We start from the raw sequence: 6,525 nt of genomic DNA, 5'->3' as shown, positions 1-6,525 counted from the left end.
GCGTGATGATGCCGGTGCCGCCGCCGCGGCAGCTCCATGGGGGAGCGTGCACACATGGAGTAGTCGTGGTCACGAGGAGGGAATACGGACAAGGGACAAGGGACACGGGACACGGATCGGTCGCGGGGGTTCCGCCGCGTGGTCGCCTGCGCTCGAGCGTCGAGCGACCCGTCGCGCGGTCCTCCCCGCTGCTCCATGGGCCGTCGGGGAAGGACGACGTGCACGACGGGTGCGTCGCCCTCACCTCGACGGCACGAAGGCGGCTGGTTTCTACCGAATCATGGCGCCGCTCCCTGGTTGATCCTGCCAGCCGCATATGCTTGTCTCAAAGACTAAGCCATGCATGTCTAAGTGCGAACGGACAGACCCGTTGAGACTGCGAATGGCTCATTAAATCAGTTATGGTCTCTTTGAGCGCTCGGACGTTACTTGGATAACTGTGGCAATTCTAGAGCTAATACATGCAAACGAGCGCCGGTCCCCGCGGGTGTCGGGTTCTCCTGGCGTCCTGTGGGGAGGCGCGCATTTATCAGCACCAAAAATCGACGCGGCGCCCACGCGGGCCCGTCCACGGGATGGTGACTCTGGATAAACGATTGCAGATCGCTCGGCCTCCGCGCCGGCGACGTTTCATTCGAATGTCTGCCCTATCAACTTTCGATGGCAGGCTTCGCGCCTGCCATGGTGGCTACGGGTGACGGGGAATCAGGGTTCGATTCCGGAGAGGGAGCCTGAGAAACGGCTACCACATCCAAGGAAGGCAGCAGGCGCGCAAATTACCCACTCCCGACACGGTGAGGTAGTGACGAAAAATACCGATGCAGGCCTCGGTCGAGGCGCTGCTATCGGAATGGGTGCACCTTAAACCCATGTGCGAGGATCCATTGGAGGGCAAGTCTGGTGCCAGCAGCCGCGGTAATTCCAGCTCCAACAGCGTAAGCGAACGCTGTTGCAGTTAAAAAGCTCGTATTTGGAAATCACGCCGGGGCTCGCGGGGGGGACGCGTCGCAAGGCGCGCTTCCTCTCCCCGCCCGTCCCCGGCGGCGAGACTGTCGGAGCCCTGCGGACGCTCTTGGATGAGTGTCCGTTGTGGGCCGAAAGCGTTTACCTTGAGGAAACTGGAGTGCTCAGAGCGGGTCGGTAGAGCCTGTACACCGCAGCTGGGAATAATGGAATAGGGCCTCGGTCCTATTTTGTTGGTTTTGCGGGACGGAGGTCATGATTGAGAGGGACTGCCGGGGGCATTCGTACTGCGCCGCGAGAGGTGAAATTCTGGGACCGGCGCAAGACGGACTAAAGCGAAAGCATTTGCCAAGAATGTTTTCCTTAATCAAGAACGAAGGTCGGAGGCTCGAAGGCGATCAGATACCGCCCTAGTTTCGACGGTAAACTATGCCGACCGGCGATCGGGCGGCGTCGAATGGCATGACCCGTCCGGCAGCCATGAGGGAAACCAGGAGTTTCTGGGTTCCGGGGGGAGTATGGTTGCAAAGCTGAAACTTAAAGGAATTGACGGAAGGGCACCACCAGGAGTGGAGCCTGCGGCTCAATTTGACTCAACACGGGAAAGCTCACCTGGGCCGGACACGAGAAGGATTGACAGACTGAGAGCTCTTTCACGATTCTGTGGGTGGTGGTGCATGGCCGTTCTTAGTTGGTGGAGCGATCCGTCTGGTTGATTCCGATAACGAGCGAGACTCCGACACGCTAACTAGTTCCGCGACCCTGGTGTGGCCGGCGGACTAACTTCTTAGAGGGACGAGCGGCTGCAAGCCGTGCGAGATGGAGCAATAACAGGTCTGTGATGCCCTTCGATGTCCGGGGCCGCACGCGCGCTACACTGGACGGGCCAGCGTGTACCTTGCCCTTCGCCGTCAGGCTCGGGTAAACCGCTGAGCCCCGTCCGTGATGGGGACTGGGGCTTGAGACAGTGTCCCACGAACGAGGAATTCCCAGTAAGCGCGAGTCATCAGCTCGCGTTGATTAAGTCCCTGCCCTTTGTACACACCGCCCGTCGCTACTACCGATCGGACGGTTTGGTGAGATCCTCGGATCAGCCCCTGCACGGGCCGTTCTCGGCTCGTGCCGGTGCGCCGAAAAGATGAGCGAACTTGACTGTCTAGAGGAAGTAAAAGTCGTAACAAGGTTTCCGTAGGTGAACCTGCGGAAGGATCATTATCGGGACAACACGAGCGAGAGACACGCGAGAGAGACGGAGACAGACGTACGTGGTCGTCCGTGGTCGTCCAGGCGGCGGTGCTCCTCTGGTCGACACGAGGCGACGCGACGAGCCGAATGAGCCAGCGTGAAGGGCCCACGGGGGCCAGGGGGGGGGGGGCTCAAGGGCGAACGGCCGAGGCCGCGTTCGATGCGCCGCGCGGCGCCACCGTTCGATGGACTAGGACCTCGGTCCTTTTTTTGTCGTTCGAGGGTGGCCGCGCGGCGTACGGCGCGCGCCGAACGCCGAGGACCCTACGCCATTATACCCCTAGCGATGCGACCCAGGGAGAGAGGTGGAAGACGCGATCGCCGGCGCCGTGTCGGCGATGCGTCGGCGTTTGTCACCGGATGTGTCTGCCGGTAGCGCAGTCGATCGAGAGTCCGCGGCGGTGTCCCGGACCCTCGGGCCGAAAAAGGGCCGAGCGATGGTGGGACGGAGGGACGTCGACGCGATGACAAAGACGACGACGACGTCCTTTGTCGTGGGCCGTGGTAAAAGTCATCGTCTTGGAACGACTCACAGCGGTGGATCACTCGGCTCGTGCGTCGATGAAAAACGCAGCCAACTGCGAGAACTGGTGTGAATTGCAGGATACACTGATCATCGACACGTTGAACGCACATTGCGGCCCCGGGCTACACACCCGGGGCCACGCCTGTCTGAGGGTCGCTCGATTATCGATCGGGAGCGCGAGCGTCCCGGCCCGCGCCTTCGTTTTGCCTCCGCGGCCGGCCGGGCCTCGTGATGCCCCCGCGAATGGGAGCGCGGGACCGCCCGTTCGGTCGCGCCTCGCCGAAATGCAGCTTACTCGACTCGCTCGCTGCTCCATCGCCGCGGTGGCTTTGGTTTTTTTTTGGCGCTCGTGACTCGGTGCCGCGCCTTCGGGGCGCGGCGCGCGTGCTCGTCGGTGGACCTCGAATGAGAGCGAGCCCGACTTCGTGACGCGTGTCCGCGCGCGCGCTCGGCGCGTGACACCGAGGGCGAGGGCGATGAGAGAGCCCGCGAGACGCACAGAGCGCCAGGTCCGAGCGTCCGTAACGCGTAAGGAGCGGCCAGGCCAGGCCAGTCCGCCTTCGCCACGGCGCCGGACACGGGGACACGGGGGACAAAGAGAGACGAAGGGAGACGGTCAAGAGAGAGAGAGAGAGAGAGAGCCAAGGTCCCGTCTCCGGGAGCACTTCGATGTTTGCGACCTCAGATCAGACGTGACGACCCGCTTAATTTAAGCATATTACTAAGCGGAGGAAAAGAAACTAACGAGGATTCCCTCAGTAACGGCGAGTGAACAGGGAAAAGCCCAGCGCCGAATCCCCGCTCGCATTACGGGCGCGTGGACCTGTGGCGTACAGGAGCTCGCACCTCCCGGTGTCGCTCGGGGGTCCAAGTCCTTTCGATCGGGGCCTCCTCCATGGACGGTGGAAGGCCGGTGCGTTGGCCCCCGACGCGCCGGGGTCGGGTCTCTTTGGAGTCGGGTTGCTTGGGAATGCAGCCTAAAGCGGGTGGTAAACTCCATCCAAGGCTAAATACGTGCACGAGGCCGATAGCCGACAAGTACCGTGAGGGAAAGTTGAAAAGAACTCTGAAGAGAGAGTTCAAGAGTTCGTGAAACCGTTGCGAGGTAAACGGGTGGGATCCGCGCGGTCCGCCCGGAGGAGTCAGCCGTGGGGTCGGTCGCCCGTCGCGGGTGTCGCGGTACCCGCCCCGCGCCCGGACGCCGTCGCGTCTCCCCTCGTGGGTGCGCTTCGGCGATCCCGGTCAACGCGCGGGCGGGCCTCGCCCCGCGGCGGACGCGGCCGCCGCCCGGTGCAGTTTCTCCGCGTGCGGTGCGCCGCGACCGGTTCCGGAGGCGGCCAGGAGCGCCTGGGTTTTTCGGCGGACAACCTTCGAGGAGCGAATCCGTCGAGGCGCCGCGGCGGGGTCTGCGACCCGGTGCCGCTCGTCGGCACCGGGCCGCGCTCGTCGCGGGGGCCTGGCGATAGCGTTCGCTCGCCCCGGGACCGAGGGAAACGGGACGAGAACAAAGTCTGACGCCGCGCCGCGCGCGATCGCGGCTGCCTTCGGGGGCCGCGCGTCGCGCGTCCGGGGCGCCCCGCTCCCCGCCGTGCCGTCGACTGGCGGCGAACTGTCCTCAGTGCGTCGTCGACCGCGGTGCGGCGCCGGAGCGGTGCGCGTCTCCGGCAGGGGCCGTTTCCGCGTCCGCGCGGCCGGCGCGTCGCGGGTTTTCGCGCGCGCGTCGGGCGGGCCTCGGGGCTCTCGGCTCTCACGGGCCGGTGTGTCCCCGGCGTTCCGCCCGCGCGCGCGCGCGTTTTGCCCGTCGTGCGCGCCGCGTCGCGCGTTGGCGGTGCGGTCCCCGGCGCTCGGGGTCTGCGGCGAGGGTCGGAATCCCACCCGACCCGTCTTGAAACACGGACCAAGGAGTCTAACACGTGCGCGAGTCGAAGGGCTCGATCGAAACCCCGGAGGCGCAATGAAAGTGTGCGGTGCGTGCGCGGCCGGGTCCAGGCGCCCCGTCGTCGTCCGCGGGCCGCGTTTCGCGCGGTGCGGGCGCGTCGCTCGGTCGGCCGCGGTTGCTTTCCCCGGGTTCTCCCGGGGGGGTGCCGCGTCGTCGTCCGTGTCGGCGCGCTTTAGCGCCGCGCGAGGCCGAACCCGCGCCGGCAGGGGCGTCCCTCGCGCCCGCGCTCGTTCCACCGTGGGGCGGGATCCTCGCCGCCGTGGCAGGGGCGAGGCGCACCGCCGGCCCGTCCTACGCTCTCCGTCCGGCGCGAGCCGGCGGAGGCGGACGGAGCCACAGCGTACTTGTTGGTACCCGAAAGATGGTGAGCTACGCCCGGGCAGGGCGAAGCCAGGGGAAACCCTGGTGGAGGCCCGCAGCGGTTCTGACGTGCAAATCGATCGTACGACCCGGGCGTAGGGGCGAAAGACCAATCGAACCATCTAGTAGCTGGTTCCCTCCGAAGTTTCCCTCAGGATAGCTGGAGCTCTCGCTGGATGCGCAGTTTTATCCGGTAAAGCGACTGACGAGAGGCATTGGGGCCGAAACGGCTTCAACCTATTCTCAAACTTTGAATGGGTAAGACGCCCGGCTCGCGTCTTCGGAGCCGGGCGCGTGCGTTCCGCCGTCTTACCGGGCGGCGGGCGCGCGAGCGAAGAATGCGAGCTGCCCAGTGGGCCACTTTTGGTAAGCAGAACTGGCGCTGCGGGATGAACCGAACGCCGGGTTAAGGCGCCGAACGCGAACGCTCATCGGAGCCCTGGCAAAAGGTGTTGGTTGGTCGAGACAGCAGGGCGGTGGCCATGGAAGTCGGAATCCGCTAAGGAGTGTGTAACGACTCACCTGCCGAATCAACTGGCCCTGAAAATGGATGGCGCTCGAGCGTCGGGCCTATACCCGGCCGTCGCAGGCGATGTAACCAGTTGGCGCGCGTGCGTCGCGGTCGCTCGGCTTTTAGCCGTGGCGCGCCGCGCGCGCGCGCGCATGTCCGTGCGCTACGCCGCGACGAGTAGGAGGGCCGCCGCGGTGGCGCTGAAGCCTTGGGCGCGGGCCCGGGTGGAGCCGCCGCGGGTGCAGATCTTGGTGGTAGTAGCAAATATTCAAACGAGAGACTTTGAAGGCCGAGGTGGAGAAGGGTTCCATGTGAACAGCGCTTGGACATGGGTGAGTCGGTCCTAAGTGACGGGCGAAGGCCTTACGGACGATGTTGGGCGATGGGCTCCCATCTGCCCCGGTGCGAGCGAAAGGGAATCGGGCTCAGATCCCCGAACCCAGAGTGCGGAGAAAGGTCGGGGGACGGCTCGCGCTTGTCGCGGCCTCCCAACGTTGCGGTAACGCAAAGCGCGCCTGGAGACGGCGGCGGGGGTGCCGGGAAGAGTTTTCTTTTCTTCGTGAAGGGACGGGCGCCCTGGAATGGGTTTTACCCGAGATAGGGGCCCGCGCCCTGCAGAGCGTCGCGGCTCCTGCGGCGTCCGGCGGGCCCTCGCCGCCCCTTGAAAATCCGGGTGCGATGACTGAATCTCGCTCTGGGCCGTACCCATATCCGCAGCAGGTCTCCAAGGTGAACAGCCTCTGGTGCGATGGAACAATGTGGGTAAGGGAAGTCGGCAAGCCGGATCCGTAACTTCGGGACAAGGATTGGCTCTGAGGGCTGGGTCGGTCGAGCCGGGGCGCGAAGCGGTGTACGGGAACGCGCTCGCGGTCGGGGCGAGCCTCCGTTTCCCGGGCCCGCGGGGCTCCCGGCCCGTCGTCCGGTCCGCCGGCGCCTCGCGGCGTGGCGTCGGGTTCTACCGCCGGCACGGGCGGTGCGTTC

General features: G+C 65.3%; 3 non-coding genes across 3 annotated transcripts in view; all 3 read left to right on the top strand.

The window, feature by feature from the left end:
* The first annotated feature begins 290 nt into the window (after nucleotides 1-290).
* On the top strand, nucleotides 291-2,178 carry LOC144889452 (18S ribosomal RNA). Its single transcript, XR_013621750.1, has one exon. It is a non-coding gene; the product is annotated as an 18S ribosomal RNA (ribosomal RNA).
* Nucleotides 2,179-2,734: 556 nt separating this feature from the next.
* LOC137416717 (5.8S ribosomal RNA) lies at nucleotides 2,735-2,890 on the top strand. Its single transcript, XR_010982327.2, has one exon. It is a non-coding gene; the product is annotated as a 5.8S ribosomal RNA (ribosomal RNA).
* A 520-nt stretch (nucleotides 2,891-3,410) lies between these two features.
* LOC137416713 (28S ribosomal RNA) overlaps nucleotides 3,411-6,525 on the top strand; it is a 5,285-nt gene continuing 2,170 nt past the window's right edge. Inside the window, exon 1 of the ribosomal RNA XR_013621748.1 lies at nucleotides 3,411-6,525. This exon is cut by the window's right edge and continues 2,170 nt beyond it. This is a non-coding gene — a ribosomal RNA (28S ribosomal RNA).

Source organism: Myxine glutinosa, unplaced genomic scaffold (assembly GCF_964187855.1).
Source record: "Myxine glutinosa unplaced genomic scaffold, kmMyxGlut1.1 SCAFFOLD_3952, whole genome shotgun sequence".
Taxonomy (NCBI): domain Eukaryota; kingdom Metazoa; phylum Chordata; class Myxini; order Myxiniformes; family Myxinidae; genus Myxine; species Myxine glutinosa.
The sequence above is the reverse complement of the archived record's forward strand: the minus strand, read 5'-3'. Positions and strand labels throughout refer to the sequence as shown.